The sequence below is a fragment of the Lissotriton vulgaris genome, chromosome 6, assembly GCF_964263255.1.
Source record: "Lissotriton vulgaris chromosome 6, aLisVul1.2, whole genome shotgun sequence".
NCBI lineage: Eukaryota > Metazoa > Chordata > Amphibia > Caudata > Salamandridae > Lissotriton > Lissotriton vulgaris.
The window spans coordinates 712197732-712225585 of record NC_141694.1 but is presented as its reverse complement, the minus strand read 5'-3'; positions in this window follow the sequence as shown (position 1 = coordinate 712225585).

Below are 27854 nucleotides of genomic sequence, written 5' to 3'. Positions count from 1 at the left end.
TCAGGGTTCTTTGCGTTTGGATATATATATATATATATATATATATATATATATATATATATATATATATATATATATATATATATATATATATATATATATATATATATATATATATATATATATATATATATATATAACACAGTGACGATAGCCACTCTGCAGTTATAGTTAGGATTCCCAGAGGTAGGAATTCGTCAGATTTTTGCTTGCTAATAACTGTCACGGTTTGATGAATCTCCACAAAACTTAGCAGACCTATTCTTTTTTCTACATTGGCAGCCAACACAAAGTTTTGTGATGATTAGTTAAGACAGTGCAAATAAAAAACGATGGGTCCCAAAACAGGTTTATCCACCTATGTTTTTTCCATAGACTTTTTAGACAGGGGTAGCGACAAAATGACTGAACAGATGTACATGAATCTGGCATGAATATAGATTATGGGGTGGGAAAGGTCTTTTTTGTTATGTGATCTGAATTTTTTCAGTTGTTTTTCAGTAATAAGGCACAATACCTTAGTGATATATTGGGCCGCTGTATACTGTAGTACCTTGGCGGTATACCACGGTACATGTGAATGAAGACACCCAGTATGATTGGTTAATCTAACCCCTTGAAAAATAAAAAGGCAGCTATATTGGTTAGACCACACTGTGTTTGTACTGTGTTTCAATGGGAAATCTACTTCATTATTCTTTTTGGAATGTATAGGAAAAAAGATGAGTCAGTTTCAGGGGTGTGGACGTCTTTTAAAAATCTACTTGCCTAAAGGGCAAAATTATTCAGAAATCTGCTTGCCCTTCTAGAGAAATCCACTTGTCCTACTTAATAACCAAATCTTACATGAACCACAACAGACAAGTTCAAAACTTTTTATAGTAGCAAAAACATATCAGTTCGGACAGATTGAGGTGATCTTGGGCGTGAAATGGTGCAATTTAGTATGTTTTAATAGATTTGTTCAAGTTCTCTCATTTTAATCCCTATACCCTGATACAAAGCTCCTACTGCCAGTAAACTGCTGGAATGGAGCTACGTTTTTAGAATTGGAATTTTTGATACAAAGGTAACACAGATATGTGCAGAATCTGAGTTTACCCACTTTCATAAAGGAGGAGGATCAGAACCTGGGACAAATAAATTACAAATAATCTCTGCATATGGTGTATTCCCCCCCCCCCATACAAATCGCCACTCAACATCAAATTACACCTATAATTCTCTAAAAGGTCACTATCACGAGGCACCTAAATCACATTTTTAACACACACTTTTTGCAATTGATAAATAATGTTCCTTCTTTTCCCTTTCCTGCCCATATTCTCGAGTTCTGGCTCCTTCGCTTACATACTAATGTTTTTCATATTTTTGCTGAAATCTTCTGTCTACTTTACCTACCTTTTCATTTTTATCTCAGTTTTTTTCCCTCCTCTGGTCTCTTCTTGCTTTTCCGGCTCTCTCAGCTTGTTCTCTCCTTCCTGTTGAAGTGAGCAGAATTTCTTCAAGAGCTGCTACTTTTGAGCTACTGATCCTAAATAACTCTCCAGAGAGGAGAGTCCCAGAAGAGCGTCTGACAACCCCTGGAACATCTGCTAAGACAGGCCCTCTGCAAAGCGGTAGGCCCAAAAAACACTGCAAACACGCCTCATACAGACACACACACTGAATTCATTTTGGTCACTCCCTCTCTCCTGCTTTGCTTCTCTGATCCTACCTCCCATCACACAAGAACTTGATTTTTTGCAACTATACCCACTACACTACACCTTGCCAACTAGATTAATTATCTTTATTTTCTCAAACACAAAAGATAGCTTCACTGACTGCACATGAGAACACCAAAGTCATATCCTTCAATCAATCAGACGGTATTTGTATAGCGCTGCTTATCACCCTGGGGGTATCCAGGCGCTGTATACAGTTGGCAAAGTGCTGCCAGCTCGCCAGCTCGACAGCTCTACCCAAGTAACACATCAACATACGCCTTGTAGGCATTCAGATAATCTTAACCTAAATCTACTACACACATTGCATCAGTAACTTTTACCAGAGTAGTGATGCTGCCAGAAAACAATCTCCCTTGGCCGGGCCAATGGACAACTGACCACCCAGCTCAATAAAATACACAAAAGTGCTTCAGCACACCACAAACTCCAACCACTAAAAAGGCCTTTACTAGAATCAGCTCATGCTAGTTTCATGTTAAGTAACAATAAACTTTACTAAACAAGACCTTTAAGGAATTACTACTAACCATCACAATCAAACACAACCAAACAATTAACAATTGATTGAAGGAAATCTGGAAATGTATGAAAGGGCACAAATGTGAAAACACTACAATACCACAGCGGCGGCTCCTTTGATAAGGGCGAGAAGTGTCGACCCCCCCCCCCCCACAGACCCCCTCACCCTGCCGGCTGTCTCAAAATGGCAGGAAAGGAATAGTAAAACCATAATAAATACTTTTTATTATTGTTTTATTTTTCCTTTACTGACCAGTCTTTGGGGGTGGGCAGGGGGAGTTACAGGCACTGAGGGGTAGTGGTGGGCCCTGCCTTCAATGAGCAAGACGGTTTGGCCGGCCAAACCCACATGCGCACTGAAGCTGTCTCTATCCCGAGCTGCATTGCCGGGCTGGAGAAAGCAGGCACAGGCTCCCAGTCTCACTGGAAGCGTAAGTTCATGGCGCTCAGGACAATCCAGACACTGCTTTCATGCAGCAACCAGCAGCATGAGAGCAGCGTCCGGATTGGCCGCAGTGGAGTCTGGGAGCCTGTGCTTGGAGGAGAGGAGAGGAGAGGAGCAAAAGAGTGTGAAGCAGCAGGTCGAAGGTACATTTTTTTTCCATCTCCCCACCCGCCAATCTTGGTCAACACCAACTGCTATTGCAATACCATACTAATGGTACAGGCCTAGCAGAGCAGATAACATGACAACATAACATTAGAAAACCAGATACCTACACATTACACACATTAACCCTTTGCTGCCAAGTCTAATGCCCCTTGACATACACTACTAACTCAGCATGGCACATATTCGCCCATTTTTCAGAACCCAATAGAAATGTACTCACTTGCCCCATTTCCACAATGTCACAACAATGCACATATTACCACAACATAGCACAATTCATTGACACACGGGCGGAGGAATGCACCCCATACCGAGAGGCTGGGGAATCAGCAGAAGGGTAGATAGATGTGGTGGACAGGCAGAGGTTGGCAGGAAAAAGTTTGAGAAAATAAGGTTTCTGCTATGCAACACACATTGGGAATGGGCATGCCCACTCCATGTGCTGGTACTTGTATGTGGGGGGCTTGAACCCGGTTCCTCCCCGTGCTACTCCTTCATTTACCACCAGACCCAACGACGACAACCAACAGTGGACAATGCAGTCAGTTAGAACTGGCGCACACTGGCTGTCAGTCTAGCACTGAGGGACAGCACTGGCCCTCTATTCCAGCCTCAAATTATTCTGCCCTTGCACCACAGCCTCCATTTATTTTCACACTCATCAAACTGATGACATCTTCTGACTTCACTACCTCTCTAATCCCCCCAAAGCTAATCCTCAACCCCAGTCAAACTCATGACCACATCGTCATCATAGCAGCTCGTCCTTTGCTTGATAAACATGCCACAACTCTCTCTCCCTGAACCCACAACTCCTTCCTCTGACTCACCAAGCTCTACCCATCGCTTAACTCTCCCCGAGGTCTCACTTTATCAGATTCCCCAGCCTCTACGCGCTCCTTGACTCTCCCCGAGGTCTCCCTTTCTCTCGCTCCCCAGCCTCTACCCACCCCTTGACTCTCCCCCGAGGTCTTCCTTCATCTCACTCCTCTGCCTCAACCCACCCCTTGACTTTCCCCGAGGTCTCCCTTCATCTCACTCCCCAGCCTCTACCCATCCCTTGACTCTCCCCCGAGGTCTCCCTTCATCTCACTCCCCAGCCTCTATCCATCCCTTGACTCTCCCTAAGTCTCCCTTCATCTCACTCCTCAGCCTCTATCCATCCCTTGACTCTCCCCGAGGTCTCCTTTTCTCTCGCTCCCCCGCCTCTACCCACCCCTTGACTTTCCCCGAGGTCTCCCTTCATCTCACTCCCCAGCCTCTACCCGTCCCTTGACTCTCCCCGAGGTCTCCCTTCATCTCACTCCCGCGCCTCTACCCACCCCTTGACTCTCCCCGAGGTCTCCCTTCATCTCACGCCCCAGCCTCTACCCGTCCCTTGACTCTCCCCGAGGTCTCCCTTTCTCTCGCTCCCCCGCCTCTACCATCCCTTAACTCTCCCCGAGGTCTCCCTTCATCTCACTCCCGCACCTCTACCCAACCCTTGACTCTCCCCGAGGTCTCCCTACATCTCACTCCCCAGCCTTTACCCGTCCCTTGACTCTCCCCGAGGTCTCCCTTCATCTCACTCCCCCGCCTCTATCCATCCCTTGACTCTCCCCGAGGTCTCCCTTAATCTCACTCCCCCGCCTCTACCATCCCTTGACTCTCCCCGAGGTCTCCCTTCATCACACTCCCCTGCCTCTACCCATCCCTTGACTCTCCCCGAGGTCTCCCTTCATCTCACTCCCCCGCCTCTATCCATCCCTTGACTCTCCCCGAGGTCTCCCTTAATCTCACTCCCCAGCCTCTACCCGTCCCTTGACTCTCCCCAAGGTCTCCCTTCATCTCACTCCCCCGCCTCTATCCATCCCTTGACTCTCCCCGAGGTCCCCCTTCATCTCACTCCCCAGCCTCTACCCATCCCTTGACTCTCCCCGAGGTCTCCCTTCATCTCACTCCCCCGCCTCTACCATCCCTTGACTCTCCCCGAGGTCTCCCTTCATCTCACTCCCCCGCCTCTACCCACCCCTTGACTCTCCCCGAGGTCTCCCTTCATCTCACTCCCCCGCCTCTACCCATCCCTTGACTTTCCCCAAGGTCTCCCTTCATCTCACTCCTCCGCCTCTACCCATCCCTTGACTCTCCCCGAGGTCTCCCTTCATCTCACTCCCCCGCCTCTATCTATCCCTTGACTCTCCCAGAGGTCCCCCTTCATCTCACTCCCCAGCCTCTACCCGTCCCTTGACTCTCCCCGAGGTCTCCCTTCATCTCACTCCCGCGCCTCTACCCATCCCTTGACTCTCCCCGAGGTCTCCGTTCATCTCACTCCCCAGCCTCTACCCACCCCTTGACTCTCGGCGAGGTCTCCCTTCATCTCACTCCCCAGCCTCTACCCACCCCTTGACTCTCCCCGAGGTCTCCCTTCATCTCACTCCTCAGCCTCTACCCATCCCTTGACGCCCCCCGAGGTCTCCCTTCATCTCACTCCTCAGCCTCAACCCACCCCTTGACTTTCCCCGAGGTCTCCCTTCACCTCACTCCCCAGCCTCTACCCATCCCTTGACGTTCCCCCCCCCCCCCCAGAGGTCTCTCTTCATCTCACTCCTCAGCCTCTACCCGTCCCTTGACTCTCCCCGAGGTCTCCCTTCATCTCACTCCCCAGCCTCTACCCACCCCTTGACTCTCCCTCGAGGTCTCCCTTCATCTCACTCCTCAGCCTCTCCCCATCCCTTGACGCTCCCCCGAGGTCTCCCTTCATCTCACTCCCCCGCCTCTATCCATCCCTTGACTCTCCCCGAGGTCTCCCTTTCTCTCGCTCCCCAGCCTCTATCCATCCCTTGACTCTCCCCCGAGGTCTCCCTTCATCTCACTCCCCAGCCTCTACCCATCCCTTGACTCTCCCCGAGGTCTCCCTTCATCTCACTCCTCAGCCTCTACCCATCCCTTGACGCTCCCCCCCTGAGGTCTCCCTTAATCTCACTCCCCCGCCTGTATCCATCCCTTGTCTCTCCCCGAGGTCGCCCTTTCTCTCGCTCCCCAGCCTCTATCCATCCCTTGACTCTCCCCCGAGGTCTCCCTTCATCTCACTCCCCAGCCTCTACCCACCCCTTGACTCTCCCCGAGGTCTCCCTTCATCTCACTCATCAGCCTCTACCCATCTCTTGACGCCCCCCCCGAGGTCTCCCTTCATCTCACTCCTCAGCCTCAACCCACCCCTTGACTTTCGCCGAGGTCTCCCTTCACCTCACTCCCCAGCCTCTACCCATCCCTTGACGCGCCCCCCCGAGGTCTCCCTTCATCTCACTCCTCAGCCTCAACCCACCCCTTGACTTTCCCCGAGGTCTCCCTTCATCTCACTCCTGCGCCTCTACCCACCCATTGACTCCCCCCCGAGGTCTCCCTTCATCTCACTCCCCAGCCTCTACCCAGCCCTTGACTCTCCCCCGAGGTCTCCCTTCATCTCACTCCCCAGCCTCTACCCACCCCTTGACTCTCCCCCGAGGTCTCCCTTCATCTCACTCCCCAGCCTCTACCCACCCCTTGACTCTCCCAGAGGTCCCCCTTCATCTCACTCCCCCGCCTCTACCCACCCCATGACTCTCCCCGAGGTCTCCCTTAATCTCACTCCCCCGCCTCCACCCACCCCTTGACTCTCCCCGAGGTCTCCCTTCATCTCACTCCTCCACCTCTACCCATCCCTTGACTCTCCCCGAGGTCTCCCTTCATCTCACTCCCCAGCCTCTGCCCATCCCTTGACTCTCCCCGAGGTCTCCCTTCATCTCACTCCCCAGCCTCTATCCATCCCTTGACTCTCCCCGAGGTCTCCCTTCATCTCACTCCCCCGCCTCTACCCACCCCTTGACTCTCCCCGAGGTCTCCCTTCATCTCACTCCCCAGCCTCTACCCACCCCTTGACTCTCCCTCGAGGTCTCCCTTCATCTCACTCCTCAGCCTCTACCCATCCCTTGACGCTCCCCCCCGAGGTCTCCCTTCATCTCACTCCCCCGCCTCTATCCATCCCTTGACTCTCCCCGAGGTCTCCCTTTCTCTCGCTCCCCAGCCTCTATCCATCCCTTGACTCTCCCCCGAGGTCTCCCTTCATCTCACTCCCCAGCCTCTACCCGTCCCTTGACACCCCCCCGAGGTCTCCCTTCATCTCACTCCTCAGCCTCTACCCATATCTTGACGCTCCCCCCCGAGGTCTCCCTTAATCTCACTCCCCCGCCTCTATCCATCCCTTGACTCTCCCCGAGGTCTCCCTTTCTCTCGCTCCCCAGCCTCTATCCATCCCTTGACTCTCCCCCGAGGTCTCCCTTCATCTCACTCCCCAGCCTCTACCCACCCCTTGACTCTCCCCGAGGTCTCCCTTCATCTCACTCCTCAGCCTCTACCCATCTCTTGACGCCCCCCAGAGGTCTCCCTTCATCTCACTCCTCAGCCTCAACCCACCCCTTGACTTTCGCCGAGGTCTCCCTTCACCTCACTCCCCAGCCTCTACCCATCCCTTGACGCGCCCCCCCCCCCGAGGTCTCCCTTCATCTCACTCCTCAGCCTCAACCCACCCCTTGACTTTCCCTGAGGTCTCCCTTCATCTCACTCCTGCGCCTCTACCCACCCATTGACTCTCCCCGAGGTCTCCCTTCATCTCACTCCCCAGCCTCTACCCACCCCTTGACTCTCCCCCGAGGTCTCCCTTCATCTCACTTCCCAGCCTCTACCCACCCCTTGACTCTCCCCCGAGGTCTCCCTTCATCTCACTCCCCAGCCTCTACCCACCCCTTGACTCTCCCAGAGGTCCCCCTTCATCTCACTCCCCCGCCTCTACCAACCCCATGACTCTCCCCGAGGTCTCCCTTAATCTCACTCCCCCGCCTCCATCCACCCCTTGACTCTCCCCGAGGTCTCCCTTCATCTCACTCCCCCGCCTCTACCCATCCCTTGACTTTCCCCGAGGTCTCCCTTCATCTCACTCCTCCGCCTCTACCCATCCCTTGACTCTCCCCGAGGTCTCCCTTCATCTCACTCCCCAGCCTCTACCCATCCCTTGACTCTCCCCGAGGTCTCCCTTCATCTCACTCCCCCGCCTCTATCCATCCCTTGACTCTCCCCGAGGTCTCCCTTCATCTCACTCCCCCGCCTCTACCCCCCCCCTTGACTCTCCCCGAGGTCTCCCTTCATCTCACTCCCCAGCCTCTACCCACCCCTTGACTCTCCCTCGAGGTCTCCCTTCATCTCACTCCTCAGCCTCTACCCATCCCTTGACGCTCCCCCCGAGGTCTCCCTTCATCTCACTCCCCAGCCGCTATCCATCCCTTGACTCTCCCCGAGGTTTCCCTTTCTCTCGCTCCCCAGCCTCTACCCGTCCCTTGATTCTCCCCGAGGTCTCCCTTTCTCTCGCTCCCCAGCCTCTACCCGTCCCTTGACTCTCCCCGAGGTCTCCCTTCATCTCACTCCTCAGCCTCTACCCATCCCTTGACGCTCCCCCCCGAGGTCTCCCTTAATCTCACTCCCCCGCCTCTATCCATCCCTTGACTCTCCCCGAGGTTTCCCTTTCTCTCGCTCCCCAGCCTCTATCCATCCCTTGACTCTCCCCCGAGGTCTCCCTTCATCTCACTCCTCAGCCTCTACCATCCCTTGACTCTCCCCGAGGTCTCCCTTCATCTCACTCCTCCGCCTCTACCCATCCCTTGACTCTCCCTGAGGTCTCCCTTCATCTCACTCCTCAGCCTCTACCCATCTCTTGACGCCCCCCAGAGGTCTCCCTTCATCTCACTCCCCAGACTCTACCCATCCCTTGACGCGCCCCCCCCGAGGTCTCCCTTCATCTCACTCCTCCGCCTCAACCCACCCCTTGACTTTCCCCGAGGTCTCCCTTCATCTCACTCCTGCGCCTCTACCCACCCCTTGACTCTCCCCCGAGGTCTCCCTTCATCTCACTCCCCAGCCTCTACCCACCCCTTGACTCTCCCCCGAGGTCTCCCTTCATCTCACTCCCCAGCCTCTACCCACCCCTTGACTCTCCCAGAGGTCCCCCTTCATCTCACTCCCCCACCTCTACCCACCCCATGACTCTCCCCGAGGTCTCCCTTAATCTCACTCCCCCGCCTCCACCCACCCCTTGACTCTCCCCGAGGTCTCCCTTCATCTCACTCCCCCGCCTCTACCCATCCCTTGCCTTTCCCCGAGGTCTCCCTTCATCTCACTCCTCCGCCTCTACCCATCCCTTGACTCTCCCCGAGGTCTCCCTTCATCTCACTCCCCAGTCTCTACCCATCCCTTGACTCTCCCCGAGGTCTCCCTTCATCTCACTCCCCAGCCTCTATCCATCCCTTGACTCTCCCCAAGGTCTACCTTCATCTCACTTCCCAGCCTCTACCCACCCCTTGACTCTCCCCGAGGTCTCCCTTTCTCTCGCTACCCAGCCTCTACCCACCCCTTGACTCTCCCCGAGGTCCCCCTTCATCTCACTCCCCAGCCTCTATCCATCCCTATACTCTCCCCGAGGTCTCCCTTCATCTCACTCCTCAGCCTCTACCCACCTCTTGACTCTCCTCGAGGTCTCCCTTCATCTCACTCCCCAGCCTCTACCCACCCCTTGACTCTCCCCGAGGTCTCCCTTCATCTCACTCCCCAGCCTCAACCCACCCCTTGACTCTCCCCCGAGGTCCCCCTTCATCTCACTCCCCAGCCTCTATCCATCCCTTGACCCTCCCCGAGGTCTCCCTTCATCTCACTCCTCAGCCTCTACCCACCCCTTGACTCTCCCCGAGGTCTCCCTTCATCTCACTCCCCACCCTCTATCCATCCCTTGACTCTCCCTGAGGTCTCCTTTTATCTCACTCCCCAGCCTCAACCCACCCCTTGACTCTCCCCCGAGGTCTCCCTTCATCTCACTCCCCAGCCTCTACCCATCCCTTGATTCTCTCCGAGGTCTCCCTTCATCTCACTCCTCAGCCTCAACCCACCCCTTGACTTTCCCTAAGGTCTCCCTTCATCTCACTCCCCAGCCTCTACCCATCCCTTGACTCTCCCCGAGGTCTCCCTTCATCTCACTCCTCCGCCTCTACCCATCCCTTGACTCTCTCCGAGGTCTCCCTTCATCTCACTCCTCCACCTCTACCCATCCCTTGACTCTCCCCGAGGTCTCCCTTCATCTCACTCCCCAGCCTCTACCCACCCCTTAACTCTCCCCGAGGTCTCCCTTCATCTCACTCCCCCGCCTCTATCCATCCCTTGACTCTCCCCAAGGTCTCCCTTCATCTCACTCCTCCGCCTCTATCCATCCCTTGACTCTACATGAGGTCTCCCTTCATCTGACTCCCCAGCCTCTACCCACCCCTTGACTCTCCCCGAGGTCTCCCTTCATCTCCCTCCCCAGCCTCTACCCATCCCTTGACTCTCCCCGAGGTCTCCCTTCATCTCACTCCCCCGCCTCTACCCACCCCTTGACTCTCCCCGAGGTCTCCCTTCATCTCACTCCCCAGCCTCTACCCACCCCTTGACTCCCCCCGAGGTCTCCCTTCATCTCACTCCCCAGCCTCTACCCACCCCTTGACTCTCCCCCGAGGTCTCCCTTCATCTCACTCCCCAGCCTCTACCCACCCCTTGACTCTCCCCCGAGGTCTCCCTTCATCTCACTCCCCAGCCTCTACCCACCCCTTGACTCTCCCAGAGGTCCCCCTTCATCTCACTCCCCCGCCTCTACCCACCCCATGACTCTCCCCGAGGTCTCCCTTAATCTCACTCCCCCGCCTCCACCCACCCCTTGACTCTCCCCGAGGTCTCCCTTCATCTCACTCCTCCACCTCTACCCATCCCTTGACTCTCCCCGAGGTCTCCCTTCATCTCACTCCCCAGCCTCTGCCCATCCCTTGACTCTCCCCGAGGTCTCCCTTCATCTCACTCCCCAGCCTCTATCCATCCCTTGACTCTCCCCGAGGTCTCCCTTCATCTCACTCCCCCGCCTCTACCCACCCCTTGACTCTCCCCGAGGTCTCCCTTCATCTCACTCCCCAGCCTCTACCCACCCCTTGACTCTCCCTCGAGGTCTCCCTTCATCTCACTCCTCAGCCTCTACCCATCCCTTGACGCTCCCCCCCGAGGTCTCCCTTCATCTCACTCCCCCGCCTCTATCCATCCCTTGACTCTCCCCGAGGTCTCCCTTTCTCTCGCTCCCCAGCCTCTATCCATCCCTTGACTCTCCCCCGAGGTCTCCCTTCATCTCACTCCCCAGCCTCTACCCGTCCCTTGACACCCCCCCGAGGTCTCCCTTCATCTCACTCCTCAGCCTCTACCCATATCTTGACGCTCCCCCCCGAGGTCTCCCTTAATCTCACTCCCCCGCCTCTATCCATCCCTTGACTCTCCCCGAGGTCTCCCTTTCTCTCGCTCCCCAGCCTCTATCCATCCCTTGACTCTCCCCCGAGGTCTCCCTTCATCTCACTCCCCAGCCTCTACCCACCCCTTGACTCTCCCCGAGGTCTCCCTTCATCTCACTCCTCAGCCTCTACCCATCTCTTGACGCCCCCCAGAGGTCTCCCTTCATCTCACTCCTCAGCCTCAACCCACCCCTTGACTTTCGCCGAGGTCTCCCTTCACCTCACTCCCCAGCCTCTACCCATCCCTTGACGCGCCCCCCCCCGAGGTCTCCCTTCATCTCACTCCTCAGCCTCAACCCACCCCTTGACTTTCCCTGAGGTCTCCCTTCATCTCACTCCTGCGCCTCTACCCACCCATTGACTCTCCCCGAGGTCTCCCTTCATCTCACTCCCCAGCCTCTACCCACCCCTTGACTCTCCCCCGAGGTCTCCCTTCATCTCACTTCCCAGCCTCTACCCACCCCTTGACTCTCCCCCGAGGTCTCCCTTCATCTCACTCCCCAGCCTCTACCCACCCCTTGACTCTCCCAGAGGTCCCCCTTCATCTCACTCCCCCGCCTCTACCAACCCCATGACTCTCCCCGAGGTCTCCCTTAATCTCACTCCCCCGCCTCCATCCACCCCTTGACTCTCCCCGAGGTCTCCCTTCATCTCACTCCCCCGCCTCTACCCATCCCTTGACTTTCCCCGAGGTCTCCCTTCATCTCACTCCTCCGCCTCTACCCATCCCTTGACTCTCCCCGAGGTCTCCCTTCATCTCACTCCCCAGCCTCTACCCATCCCTTGACTCTCCCCGAGGTCTCCCTTCATCTCACTCCCCCGCCTCTATCCATCCCTTGACTCTCCCCGAGGTCTCCCTTCATCTCACTCCCCCGCCTCTACCCCCCCCCTTGACTCTCCCCGAGGTCTCCCTTCATCTCACTCCCCAGCCTCTACCCACCCCTTGACTCTCCCTCGAGGTCTCCCTTCATCTCACTCCTCAGCCTCTACCCATCCCTTGACGCTCCCCCCGAGGTCTCCCTTCATCTCACTCCCCAGCCGCTATCCATCCCTTGACTCTCCCCGAGGTTTCCCTTTCTCTCGCTCCCCAGCCTCTACCCGTCCCTTGACTCTCCCCGAGGTCTCCCTTTCTCTCGCTCCCCAGCCTCTACCCGTCCCTTGACTCTCCCCGAGGTCTCCCTTCATCTCACTCCTCAGCCTCTACCCATCCCTTGACGCTCCCCCCCGAGGTCTCCCTTAATCTCACTCCCCCGCCTCTATCCATCCCTTGACTCTCCCCGAGGTTTCCCTTTCTCTCGCTCCCCAGCCTCTATCCATCCCTTGACTCTCCCCCGAGGTCTCCCTTCATCTCACTCCTCAGCCTCTACCATCCCTTGACTCTCCCCGAGGTCTCCCTTCATCTCACTCCTCCGCCTCTACCCATCCCTTGACTCTCCCTGAGGTCTCCCTTCATCTCACTCCTCAGCCTCTACCCATCTCTTGACGCCCCCCAGAGGTCTCCCTTCATCTCACTCCCCAGACTCTACCCATCCCTTGACGCGCCCCCCCCCGAGGTCTCCCTTCATCTCACTCCTCCGCCTCAACCCACCCCTTGACTTTCCCCGAGGTCTCCCTTCATCTCACTCCTGCGCCTCTACCCACCCCTTGACTCTCCCCCGAGGTCTCCCTTCATCTCACTCCCCAGCCTCTACCCACCCCTTGACTCTCCCCCGAGGTCTCCCTTCATCTCACTCCCCAGCCTCTACCCACCCCTTGACTCTCCCAGAGGTCCCCCTTCATCTCACTCCCCCACCTCTACCCACCCCATGACTCTCCCCGAGGTCTCCCTTAATCTCACTCCCCCGCCTCCACCCACCCCTTGACTCTCCCCGAGGTCTCCCTTCATCTCACTCCCCCGCCTCTACCCATCCCTTGCCTTTCCCCGAGGTCTCCCTTCATCTCACTCCTCCGCCTCTACCCATCCCTTGACTCTCCCCGAGGTCTCCCTTCATCTCACTCCCCAGTCTCTACCCATCCCTTGACTCTCCCCGAGGTCTCCCTTCATCTCACTCCCCAGCCTCTATCCATCCCTTGACTCTCCCCAAGGTCTACCTTCATCTCACTTCCCAGCCTCTACCCACCCCTTGACTCTCCCCGAGGTCTCCCTTTCTCTCGCTACCCAGCCTCTACCCACCCCTTGACTCTCCCCGAGGTCCCCCTTCATCTCACTCCCCAGCCTCTATCCATCCCTATACTCTCCCCGAAGTCTCCCTTCATCTCACTCCTCAGCCTCTACCCACCTCTTGACTCTCCTCGAGGTCTCCCTTCATCTCACTCCCCAGCCTCTACCCACCCCTTGACTCTCCCCGAGGTCTCCCTTCATCTCACTCCCCAGCCTCAACCCACCCCTTGACTCTCCCCCGAGGTCCCCCTTCATCTCACTCCCCAGCCTCTATCCATCCCTTGACCCTCCCCGAGGTCTTCCTTCATCTCACTCCTCAGCCTCTACCCACCCCTTGACTCTCCCCGAGGTCTCCCTTCATCTCACTCCCCACCCTCTATCCATCCCTTGACTCTCCCTGAGGTCTCCTTTTATCTCACTCCCCAGCCTCAACCCACCCCTTGACTCTCCCCCGAGGTCTCCCTTCATCTCACTCCCCAGCCTCTACCCATCCCTTGACTCTCTCCGAGGTCTCCCTTCATCTCACTCCTCAGCCTCAACCCACCCCTTGACTTTCCCTAAGGTCTCCCTTCATCTCACTCCCCAGCCTCTACCCATCCCTTGACTCTCCCCGAGGTCTCCCTTCATCTCACTCCTCCGCCTCTACCCATCCCTTGACTCTCTCCGAGGTCTCCCTTCATCTCACTCCTCCACCTCTACCCATCCCTTGACTCTCCCCGAGGTCTCCCTTCATCTCACTCCCCAGCCTCTACCCACCCCTTAACTCTCCCCGAGGTCTCCCTTCATCTCACTCCCCCGCCTCTATCCATCCCTTGACTCTCCCCAAGGTCTCCCTTCATCTCACTCCTCCGCCTCTATCCATCCCTTGACTCTACATGAGGTCTCCCTTCATCTGACTCCCCAGCCTCTACCCACCCCTTGACTCTCCCCGAGGTCTCCCTTCATCTCCCTCCCCAGCCTCTACCCATCCCTTGACTCTCCCCGAGGTCTCCCTTCATCTCACTCCCCCGCCTCTACCCACCCCTTGACTCTCCCCGAGGTCTCCCTTCATCTCACTCCCCAGCCTCTACCCACCCCTTGACTCCCCCCGAGGTCTCCCTTCATCTCACTCCTCTGCCTCTACCCATCCCTTGACTCTCCCCGAGGTCTCCCTTCATCTCCCTCCCCAGCCTCTACCCATCCCTTGACTCTCCCCGAGGTCTCCCTTCATCTCACTCCTCCGCCTCTACCCATCCCTTGACGCCCCCCCCAGGTCTCCCTTCATCTTTCTCCTCCGCCTCTACCCATCCCTTGACTCTCCCCGAGGTCTCCCTTCATCTCACTCCCCAGCCTCTACCCACCCCTTAACTCTCCCCCGAGGTCTCCCTTCATCTCACTCCTCTGCCTCTACCCATCCCTTGACTCTCCCCGAGGTCTCCCTTCATCTCCCTCCCCAGCCTCTACCCATCCCTTGACTCTCCCCGAGGTCTCCCTTCATCTCACTCCTCCGCCTCTACCCATCCCTTGACGCCCCCCCCCCCCCCCCCCAGGTCTCCCTTCATCTTTCTCCTCCGCCTCTACCCATCCCTTGACTCTCCCCGAGGTCTCCCTTCATCTCACTCCTCCGCCTCTACCCATCCCTTGACTCTCCCCGAGGTCTCCCTCAGTGCTTTAAATGGAAAAAAATGAGTGCAGGTACTCACCAAAAGGAGCGGTGGAGTGGAGAGTGGAATGTGGGGCGGAGCTAGGGGCGGGCTAGGTTTTCAACCTTTCCAAACTTTCTATGCAAGAAATCCAAGTGCACAGTAAGAAAATCGGAAGTATCTGTGCTATGGTTATGGCCCTATTAATCATTTTATAAAGCATTTACTAATAAGGGTATGTTTAAAGCTGTCTCTGAATTTTGCCATCAAAGCTTTGCATGCTGGAATTTTTTTAGAAACCCTTACTTATAATGAGAAAGGAGAACTATGAGTCCCAGCATGCAAAAGCATTACCAGCTAAAATCTAGAACTGGCTGAAAGTCCAAAGCATTCCATGGAGCTGCCTGGCGCATTTGGGTTAAAAATGGTTTCCCATATAAAACAAGCGATTTAAATGCACCAAACCAGAAAAAGATTGTGTTGCCTTTAAAGTGTTAGTTTGTTTGAGGGTAATCATAAAATTGGCGTCAAGGGCAGGGATTTACATTCAAATAAAATGCCTAATTTAAATTGCTGATGAACACTCATTTACAGTAATTTAAAAAAAAAGGCATGCTAAAAAGCTGTATTGCCCTGAAGACTGCGCCCCACGCCCTCGTCCATTCGTTATATGGTGGTCTCATCTCCTATTGTGCAGGATCAAAGGGTGAACAAAAGACCCTGCAGCCGCACGCTGCTGGAAGAGTGCAGAGAAAGATTGCTGTGTCCAGGTAACAAGAGCTGCTGTACTGCCGCTCCTGTGCGATCTCAGCTCAGGATTGGAGAATCAGAACGGCATGTGTAAAAAGTGCTGCCGAGGCTCGAAAAAAATGAGGAGCACCACCTGTGTCTAGGCAAGTCCCCCATGAGTACCGGTACTCTCCTTGACCTAGGAGAAGTTCCAGTACTCAAGGGGCAAAAATTAAAAAGTGCCGGTACTCAGTACCGGTGAGTACCGTCCCATTTAAAGCACTGGTCTCCCTTCATCTCACTCCCGCGCCTCTACCCATCCCTTGACTCTCCCCCGAGGTCTCCCTTCATTGCGCACCTGGTGCAGAACAATGCAGCTAATGTCGAAAATATTTATTTTAAACGAAGAATACGAAAACTCCACATTTAAAATTCATATAAAAGGCCCGTGCAATCCCAGCAGCAGAATCCTGTGAATGGAGCACCTGTGACGCGCTAGGCCCTCCACTGTGACGTCACGAGGTCGAGGCTAGCAGCAGCAGGGGATTCCTGTGGATGGAACACCTGTGACGTGCCAGGCCCTCCACTGTGATGTCACGAGGTCGAGGCTAGCAGCAGAAGGGGAATCCTGTGGATGGAACACCTGTGACGTTCCAGGCCCTCCCTCCCCTGTGATGTCATGAGGTCGAAGCTAAGTGCAGAGGGGAGGCCTCCGCCGGAGCAGAAACAAGGAGAGGCCCCTGAGGGGGGGAGAAGGTCGGGCAGGATTAGATTGTCTTTGAGGTTAATCGCAGGATCCTTTTGTGACTAAATAGATTTTTTTTTTAGGTAATTGAATTAATATCCGTGTCTCGGCTGCCCCCCCCCCCCTTACACTGCAGCCCTTGTCATCGCCCATAAGCCGGTGATGCATGATGACAGGTTAAATGTCTATTGTGACGTGTCCGTGGTATACAAGGCTGGTAACCAGACTGCCGCGGCATTGCACTCATGAGCACCGGACGGAGAGGACCACTGCTGGCGGCCGGGGCCGAGGCCCCCGAGAGGCCAGGGGGCCGGGGCCTCACAGGCTCCAAAAAGAACTGGACGGGGCTGAGTGAAAGGAACACGGTGAGTATAGAAACCAAGTGAAAACCGAACTTGAAACCAAACTGAAACCGAACTTGAATCCAAACTTTAAACTGACTTGATACTGGCTTGATACTGACTTGATACGGGCTTGATACTGGCTTGATACTGACTTGATATTGACTTGATATTGACTTGATACTGACTTGATACTGACTTGATACTGGCTTGAAACATCCCTTCCCTCCTCCTTTCTCTTTCCCGTTTTTCCTTCTCTGCCTTACATCCCTATCTCTCCTCTCCCCTTCTCCCCCTTTCTTTTAAGTTCCCTTTTTCTCCATCACTCTTTAATCCTCTACCCTTCTGTCAATCCCCTCCCCTTCCCATTCAATCCATTCCGGTCCCATCCTGCACTCTCTTATCTCCTTTTACATCTCCACCCCACCCCTTCCCTTCTCTTCCCCTCCATTCCCCCCCATTTACAGCCTCTTTCCCTTCCAATCTGTTCCCATCGCCTCTGCTCCTTTTCTGCTCCCCTTTCCCCTCACCCATCCCTTCTTCCATACCCTACCCTACCCCTCATTACCCTTCCCCTCACCTCCCTCTCTCTCATTTACCCTCTCCCCTCCATTCTCAATTCCTTTCCCTGCCTTTCTCCTCCTTTCTCTTCTCCGCCTTCTTTCCTTTCCTTTCCATTCAATTCCATTCCATTCCATTCCCCAACCCATCCCTTTTTCCCTTTACCCCACCCTCCAACTACCCCTCTCCCTCCATGTCCCCCCTCTCCCTTTATTTCCATTACTTTCTTATTTACCTCTTTAATCCTCTCCCCTTCTGTCACTCCCCCTTCCCTTCCATCCCATTCACTGCCTCACCTCCCCTCCCATCCCATTCTGTTACCCCACACACACAACCCCACACACACACCCCCACACACACAACCCCACACACAACCCCCCACACACATAACCCCACACACCCCCCCCACACACACAACCTCACACACACAACCCCACACACACAACCACACATACATACAACCCCCCACACACACAACCCCCCACACACAACCCCACAAATCCACTCCCCCACACACACCCACACATACAACCCCACACACAACCACACCACACACACTACCACACCACACACAACCCTCCACACAACATCCCACGTACACACACAAAACCCCCACACATACATGACACACACACACACACAACCACAACCCCACACACACACAACCACACTAACCCCCACACACACAATCCCACACACCGCACACAACCCCACACATCACACAACCACACACCCCCCCACAAACACACACAACCCCACATACACACAACCACACACCCCCACACACACACAACCCCCACACACACACTCACTGTCACTCACACACTCACTGTCACTCACAATCACTGACACACTGACACTCTCACTGACACTCACACTCTCACTGACACTCTCCTGGACACTCAAACTGACACTCTCACTGACGCTGACACTGTTGCTGACACTGACACTCTCACTGACACTAACACTGACACCCTCACGGACACTCTCACTGACACTCACTGTCAATCTCATCGACACTCTCACTGACACTCACACTCTCACTGACACTCTCACTGACATTGACACTCACATTCTCACTGACACACTCACTGACACTGACACTCACTGACACACTCACTGACACCCTCACTGACACACTTACTGACACTGACACTCACAATCTCACTCACACTCACTGACACTCTCACTCTCACTGACACTCTCACTGACACTCTCACTGACACTATCACTGAAACTCTGACACTGACACTCTCACTGAAATTCTGCCACTGAAACTCTGACACTGACACTCTCACTAACACTCTCACTAACACTCTCACTGACACTCTTACTGACACACTCACTGACACTCACTGACACACTCACTGACACACACTGACACTGACACTCTCACTGACACTGACTCTGACACTCTCACTCAAACTCTCACTCACACTCACTGACACTCTCACTGACACTGACACTCTCACTGACACTCACAGTGAAACTGACACTCTCACTGATGCTGACACTCTCACTGACACTCTCACTGACACACTCTCACTGACACTCTCACTGACACTCTCACTAACACTCTAACTGACACTGACACTCTCAATGACACTCACTGACACTCTCACTCTCGCTGACACTGACACTCTCACTGACACTCACAGCCACTCTCACTGACACTCTCACTGACACCGACACTCTCACTGACACTCACTGATACTCTCACTGACACTGACACTCTCACGGACTCTCTCACCGACACTCTCACTGACACTCTCACTGACACTGACACTCTCACTCACACTCACTGACACTCTCACTGAAACTCTCACTGACACTCACTGACACTCTCAGTGATACTCTCACTGACACTCTCACTGACACTCTCACTGAAGCTCTCACTGACACTCACTGACACTGACTGACACTGACACTCACTGACTGACACTCTCAATGACACTCTCACTGAATCTCTCACTGACACTGACACTCTCACCGACACTCTCACCGACACTCTCACTGACACTCTCACTGACACTCACTGACACTCTCACTGACACTCACACTGAAACTGACTCACTGACACTGACACTCTCACTGAAACTCTCACTGACACTCTCACTGACACTCACTGACACTCTCACTGACACTCATGACACTCACTGACACTCTCACTGACACTCCCACTGACACTCACTGACACTCTCACTGACACACTGACTGACACTCACTGAAACACTCACTGACACACTCACTGACACTCTCACTGACACTCACTGACACTGACACTCTCACTGACACTCACTGACTCTCTCACTGACACTCTCACTGACACTCACTGACACTCTCACTGACACTCACTGACACTCTCACTGACACTCACTGACACTCTCATCGACATTCTCACTGACACTCTCATCGACATTCTCACTGACACTTTCACTGACACTCTCACTGACACTGACACTCTCACTGACACACTCACTGACACACTCACTGACACACTTACTGACACCCTCTTTGACACTCTCACTGACACTCTCACTGACACTGATACTGATACTGACACTGATACTCTCACTGACACTGAAACTGACACTCTCACTGACACTCTCACTGACACACACTGACACTCACTGACACTCTCACTGACACTCTCACTGACACTCTCACGGATACTCACTGACACTCACTGACACTCTCACTGACACTCTCACTGATACTTTCACTGACACTCTCACTGACACTGACACTCTCACTGACACTCTCCACATTGGAGATAACGCCGACTTGGAGCTCATCATCGGACCGGACATCGGGACTGCGAGGACCAGGTTGATTAGCGGCAGAATCACCGGCTGCACCTGGGTCCTCTTCCCGCCCCGCCTCCCAGCACTTGATAGCGCCTCGCGGCCCCCGCTACGCGGGAGCGGCTCGAGGTCAGAGACACTTTGTTGCCGCCATTCCGGGTCGCCTGGCACATTGGAGATAACACCAACTTGGGGCTCATCATTGGACCGGACATCGGAACTGCGAGGACCAGGTTGCTTAGCGGCAGAGTCACCGGCTGCACCTGGGTCCTCTTCCCGCCCCGCCTCCCAGCACTTGATAGCGCCTCGCTGCCCCTGCTACGCGGGAGCCGCTCGAGGTCAGAGACACTTTGTTGCCGCCATTCCGGGTCGCCTGCCACATTGGAGATAACGCCAACTTGGGGCTCATCATCGGACCGGACATCGGGACTGCGAGGACCAGGTTGCTAAGCGGCAGAGTCACCGGCCGCACCTGGGTCCTCTTCCCGCCTTGCCTCCCTATTTAGTCACGCTCAAACACGCGCGCGCGGGCGTGTGCTGGGCGAAGCCTGGGCCAAGGGCGGGCCCGTTTAAGCCCGTTCAAGACCGATCAAAACCGGACCGGGCCCCCCCTCTTTCCCCTGCTATAGTGTGAACTGTATATGTGTCCTTGTATTAATATATTATATTTTAGAGTAGATCTGTTTGTGGATACATATATTGTTCGCATTTTAATATGACTACACAAGGAAGTAGGAGTAAAACTGTGGCGGGGGCTCAGTTAACAGGCACTCTAGACAACTTTATAACAAGGGCTAATTCAGTCCTAGATTAAGGAATTAGCCTAATGGAACATAGAGTGTCCCAAGATTTAGCGCTTGCAAAAAGATAATCTATGGGGCACTTTGCGTCGGCTCGTACTCCTGAGCCTGTCAAAGGAACAGGTTTGATAGATGTACACGTGGATGTGCATAATCTATCAATGGGGGTAGATCAGTCAAACTCCCGACCTCTACTAGACCCATTGTCAATTTCGGCTTTAGAGAAGTCCCCTGATCTAAATTCGAACTGCACGCTGGGGGAAATAAATATCAGGCAGTCGAGGCTGAGGAGGGAGGGCACAATACCTAAAAAGAAAAGTGCCAATAGGACCATCTGAGGGGACAAAAAACTTAAAATTGCTAAAACCAGGGGTACCTGTGCTACATCTAACAAGACAGGGGGAAGGGGCCTGAACATTCGCCACAGAATCGTTGTGAACGATTGCTAAAAGATGATGTACATGTGGTTTTGGACACTAGTAGTATTGAGGTAGCAGTTAGCATGGATGGGGAAAGCAAGGACGAACCTGAAGGTCAACTTCTAGCAAGAATGGGGAAGTTACTTAAATCTTTTCTAGCACCACTAGAAACCAGATTAATGCATATTAAAAAGCAGCTTGCTGAACTTGACAAATTCACTAGGAATTTACCAAGCAACGGGGCAAAAAAGGTAGCATGCAATAAACCTCCAAATACTGGACAAACAGGCTTACCAACTAAAAAGGCCCCGATATTAGTGCAAAAAGTAAACTCTAACCCTACAATTGTATCGGAGAAGACATCTGTCGATAGACCCCCAGGCCCAACTCAGCAACTTAGGCAAGAGGAGATTTTACCCAAGGCCCCTTTCCGCACCCTAAAGGGAATTGGACAAGGGCTGGTACAGAGGGTAGATTTGCTGTTAATTTGCCCCCAGAGGCGAGCCCTTATGTAGTCGTCTTGACTGGGGTCCCGGAACTGGAAGAATCCATTGAGGAGCCAAGTTGGTCATTAAAGAATAAAGTTTCTTACTGGTTCAATCCTAACCAAACCTTACCACCTCACATGTTAAGTAAGATTTTAATGGTACGTAGGGTGCCATGGGTAGAGCACGATAGGAAGACAACTTAAGGGGACTGTGTGTTGGTTAACTTTGAGGATCCACGTATGGTCGAATATATCTGCTCATGGAGAACACAAAATAGTAGTAGAGGTATAGAAACTGGACGGCTTTGATATTTTTATCCACAAAGGAACCATTTCGGCCTCGACCGTGGAGGGAATTAGGGCAGAGTAGGACATCAAGATTGGGGAGGAAATCCCAACAGGGATCAAGTGTACATGGATAATTGGAGGGGAATCCCTACTGCTAATAGGTACAGTTGTCTAGAGATGGTAGACTGACTGGCAACGACTACAGGGACCCTGAATGAGTATAGGGAGGGTCAAGACAAGTTTAATACGATTGACAATCTGATTGTCCATCATAACAAAAATATACTATCTGAGAAAAAGGGTAATGATGGTGCAGACAATTCTATCACGGACTGCCCATTAAATAAGGGGATAGACGAAAATAACACTACCAAGATCATAACTGCCCACATAGGTGCAGACAGTAAGGCCTATCAGCCTATGGCCATAAGCAATGTGATGGAGGATTCTGGAAAGTGTCTAGATCCCGTATTACAGGATAATGGTACACCTGATTATATTTCAATAGATCCATTGTGCGTAAGGGCTGAACCAAGGGGAAATCTTGCCCTTTTATCCTGGAACGTAGCAGGTCTGTCAAACAAAATTAAGGACCCTACATTCCTGGCATTCATAGATAACTTTAATGTGATTTGTTTACAGGAGTGTTGGGATCAGTGTGAGACACATATAAATGGTTATCGCACCTTTTTTTTCCGCAGCCAAGCAGACTAGTAGGGGCAGGAGTTCAGGCGGACTTTGTACCTTCACATCAAATATGGTCAATATATAACGGTTAAAAAGTTAAACACAGGGGGGAACTATTATCAGCTACTTTTGCTCAAGGTAGGAGGAAATCAGCAAGTTCTCCTCATCAATTTTTATAACAATATTCCAAGGGCTGAATTAATTAAGGCTGTGGAGGATTTAAATAATATCCTTCACAACCAACCGGAATCTGGGCAAACAGAGAGGTGTGTTATATTGACGGGTGACTACAATGGTCACCTATGCCCCCACTGTGACTCTGGCACGTGTGGGCTGGTTAACCTTAAGGAAGATCCCTCTACTCACTTTGAGCATACCATGATTGGGAACTTACTTAATAATTTACTACACAAGTGGGATTTAGGATTCGCAAACGAGTTTTGTAACCCACAGGCTGCCTTTCACCCTACCTTTATTTGGTCGGGGCTTCAGATCAGTGATCGATTTTACACTAGTTACCACAAGTTATCATCGCAGTGTTCTGCGTTTTAATACTGAGGACATTGCAAAGAGCGACCATTTTCCCATTAGCTCAACTTTTAATTTTGGCCAGAGTTGTACCCGGAACATCGATGTGGCTGAAAACTTATATCGCCATGGGATCACCCTGGCCAGAGTTAATGGTTATTCAATAAAAGGTAACAGGGTGGACCCCGCTAATTTCCTGCATACCTTAATGACAGATCACCTAATGATTTTATGACCTGTCTTTCTGAGAATCCTAACCCATCCTTGGTCATAATAGCTTTCCAAAAGATCACAGGAAAAATCTGCAGTAAACTAACAGGCACGATAAGGGAAGGCGATAGAAATAAAGCTGAAGGCTGGTTTGACGCCGAATGCAGTAAAGCGCACTCCTCTTTAAAGTCAATTCTCATAAAACACCCAAAAATCTCCAAGAAATGAGGTCTGCTAGAGTACTTTATATAGCTGCAATAAAAAATAGGAAAATGGAATTGAAAGAGGCTGCGTGGGAAGCCCTCCATAAGGCGTGTTCTCTGAGAGACAGCACTGCCTTTTGGAGGGCCGTGAATGCCCCTTTTTTTGTAGAAAGGAAATCGGACTCGATAGAGATTGCCATAGAGGAAACTGCATGGGTAAATTACTTTACTGACCTATATAAGAAGGATGACTTAGTCAGTCGTCTAGGTCATTTGATAAACGCAGAATCTAACACTCTGGGACTGTTTCCCTTGGACATTGCTAGTTCCACTTCGGGTATGTAAAAAATAATCTCAGAAAGTTCTACTATGGGCTCCCATCCTGACCAATGTGCTAAATAGTTGCAATAACAACGGATTTCCATCAACCTGGCAGGAAGCGATTGTAGTGCCAATATTTAAAAAGGGATATCGAAACAACCCCAAATGTTATAGGCCTATATCGCTACTAGACTCCCTGATGAACGTTGCGGGTAGAATTATATTAAATAGACTACAGACATGGCTAAGGAAGCAGGTATTCTCTCTAAATTCCAGTATGGCTTCAAGGCAGGTCTAGGTACTGTTGAACAAGGACTGAATTTGGCCATGATAACGGGAAAGTATGTGGTGGCCAAAAAGGGCAACCTATTCATGACCTTTTGACCTGAGCTCAGCATTTGACTGCTTGAGCCACTAAGTTATGTGAAATACCCTAGCAGACCTTGGCATTGACCTTAATATTCTTAATTTTGTTAAAGAATTGTACAGAGGGGCAGGGGCAAAGGTTCGATTTGGGGAAAAAGGGGGAATGTACAACTACATTTCCAATAATGAAAGGTGTTTGTCAGGGCTGCACCCTGGCACCCTTTCTATTTAATTTATATATCAACAGTGTTGCAGCTTTAGAAACTGAACAAGACCTGGATTATCCCCAAATAGAAGGTGTTGCAGTGCCCATACTGTTGTACGCAGATGATGCGGTTATAATGACGAGAACACAAGTAGGCCTTCAGAAGGTGTTAACTAGATTCTCAGAATACATGGGATCTAGGGGCCTAAAGATCAATATTGGGAAAACATTCACCATGTGCTGCTCATCTAAAATAAATGTATCCTGTAACACCTTTTTAGAACAGTCAAAGATAGGATTAACTAGCACTTTTTCATACTTAGGGATCGTTTTTAATTAAAAAGGCACATGGACTAAAGCAGTAACCACAAGAAAGCTAGCATTCTCCTGCGCTATTGGCGCAGTTAAACAGTTCGCTAATAAGCTGGGGGGCAGACCGGTACGTATCTTGCTTGATATTTATAAGGCTAAATGCTCGTCGACTGCCATATACGGGGCTTGCATCTGGGGGGGTCGCAGATTGCCAGGAAATCCAAACAAGTGAAAATGCATTCCTGCGATACTTGTTAGCTGTCCCAAAATCTACTTCTACCCATCTTTGTCATAAGGAGCTTGCCTTGGCCTACATTTCAGATTTAGTCAAGGTAAGCCCGTTACTGTTATGGCACAAGGTGTGGACTTCTGCTGCAACTGAGTTTAACAGGGCCACCATTCAGGACTGTGTTAAACATCAGGGGGCAAAATACATCTATTGGCTTCCTTACGTAAAGGCTTTTTTAATAGATATAGGCCACCCTGAGTTCTACAACTCTCCATCTTCAATGCCCTCCATTACTAGAAAAGCACTCAAGGATCTTTGCCTTGCGCTCTTGGAAGATCAACGTTGGCAACCAGAGAGGAAGAAGGTATCTGTCATTGAGCACCATCTTCTATTGCAGGGTCCTGGTATCCAGATGTATCTGTCCTCTAACCAGGCCAGTTATAGTAGGATGTTATTAGCACGATTGAGAACAGGCACTTTTTTTAGGCTGATTACCTTTCCAGGTATACACGACTGGCCGAAAAACTTAATACGATGTCCATGTGACGATTCCTCTTTGCAATCAACAATACATTGTATTTTATTTTGTAAATTTTATTCTTGGGACAGGAAGAGATACTTGTTACCCTTGTTAAAGGTCTGGGGCCTGAGACAGTGTAGACCCGCTTTTTTCAAGATCCAATTATTGCAAGATGAAATGTCTATAACTGCGGTCTCATTGTTTCTTAAAAGCATTATTAGGTGTAGATCTACCATGCTGTAAGACCCTACTTCAAATGAACTGTGTTGGGGATAGTATTATTCTATCATTTTATTATTGGATTTTATTGCATCTATGCATTTTAATGTGCTTTTATGATTTCTTATTGAATTCGAATGAAGCTATCTTTGACTTCACTGACACTCTCACTGATGCTGACACTCTCACTGACACTCTCACTGACACTGACACTCTTACTGACACTCTCACTGACAATCTCATCGACACTCTCACTGACACTAACAGTCTCACTGAAACTCACTGACACTCTCACTGACACTGACACTCTCACTGACACTCTCACTGACACTTGCACTGGCACTCTCACTGACACTCTCACTGATGCTGACACTCACACTCTCACTGACACTGACACTCTCCCTGACACTCTCCCTGACACTCTCCCTGACACTCTCACTGACACTCTCACTGACACTCTCACTGACATACTCACTGACATACTCACTGACACTCTCACCGATGCTCTCACTGACACTGACACTCTCACTGACACTCTCACTGACACTCTCACTGACACTCTCACTGATGATGACACTCTCACTGACACTCTCACTGACACTGACACTCTCACTGACAATCTCATCGACACACTCACACTCTCACTGACACTGACACTCTCACTGACACTGAAACTCTCACTGACACCCTCACTGACACTCTCACTGACACTCACTGACACTCACTGACACTCTCACTGGCACCTTAACTGACACTCAAGGACACTCACTGACACTCTCACTGACACTCTCACTGACACTCTCACTGACACTCTCACTGACACTCTCACTGACACACTCACTGACACTCTCACTGACACTGACACTCTCACTGACCTGACACTCTCACTGACACTGACACTGACACTGACACTCTTACTGACACTCTCACTGACACTCTCACTAACACTCACTGACACTCTCACTGACACTCACACTCTCACTGACACTCTCACTGACACTCTCACTGACACTCACTGACACTCTCACTGACACTCTCACTGACACTCTCACTGACACTCTCACTGACAATCACTGAAACTCTCACTGACAATCACTGACACTCTCAATGACACTACTACTGACACTCTCACTGACACTTTCACGAACACTTTCACTGACACTCTCACTGACACTCTCACTGACACTCTCACTGACACTCTCACTGACACTTTCACTGACACTCTCACTGACACTCTCACTGACACTCCCACTGACACTCTCACTGACACTCTCACTGACATTGACACTCTCACTGACACACTCACTGACACTTTAACTGACACTCTCACTGACATTCACTGACACTGACACACTCACTGACACTCTCACTGACACTGACACTCTCACTGACACACACTGAAAATGACACTCTCACTGACACTCTCACTGACACTTTCGCTGATGCTGACACTCTCACTCACTGGCACACTCACTGACTTTCTCACTGACAATCACTGACACTCTCACTGACACACTCACTGACACTCTCACTGACACTCTAACTGACACTGACACTCTCACTGACACTCTCACTCACACTCTCACTGACACTCTCACTGACACTCCCACGGACACTCTCACTGACACTCACTGACACTCCCACTGACACTTCCACTGACACTCTCACTGACACTGACACTCTCACTAACACACTCACTGACACTCCCACTGACACTTCCACTGACACTATCACTGACACTGACACTCACTCACACTCTCACTCTCACTGACACTCTCACTGACACTCTCACTGACACTGACACTCTCACTGACACTCTCACTGATGATGACACTGACACTCTCACTGACACTCTCACTAACACTGACACTCTCA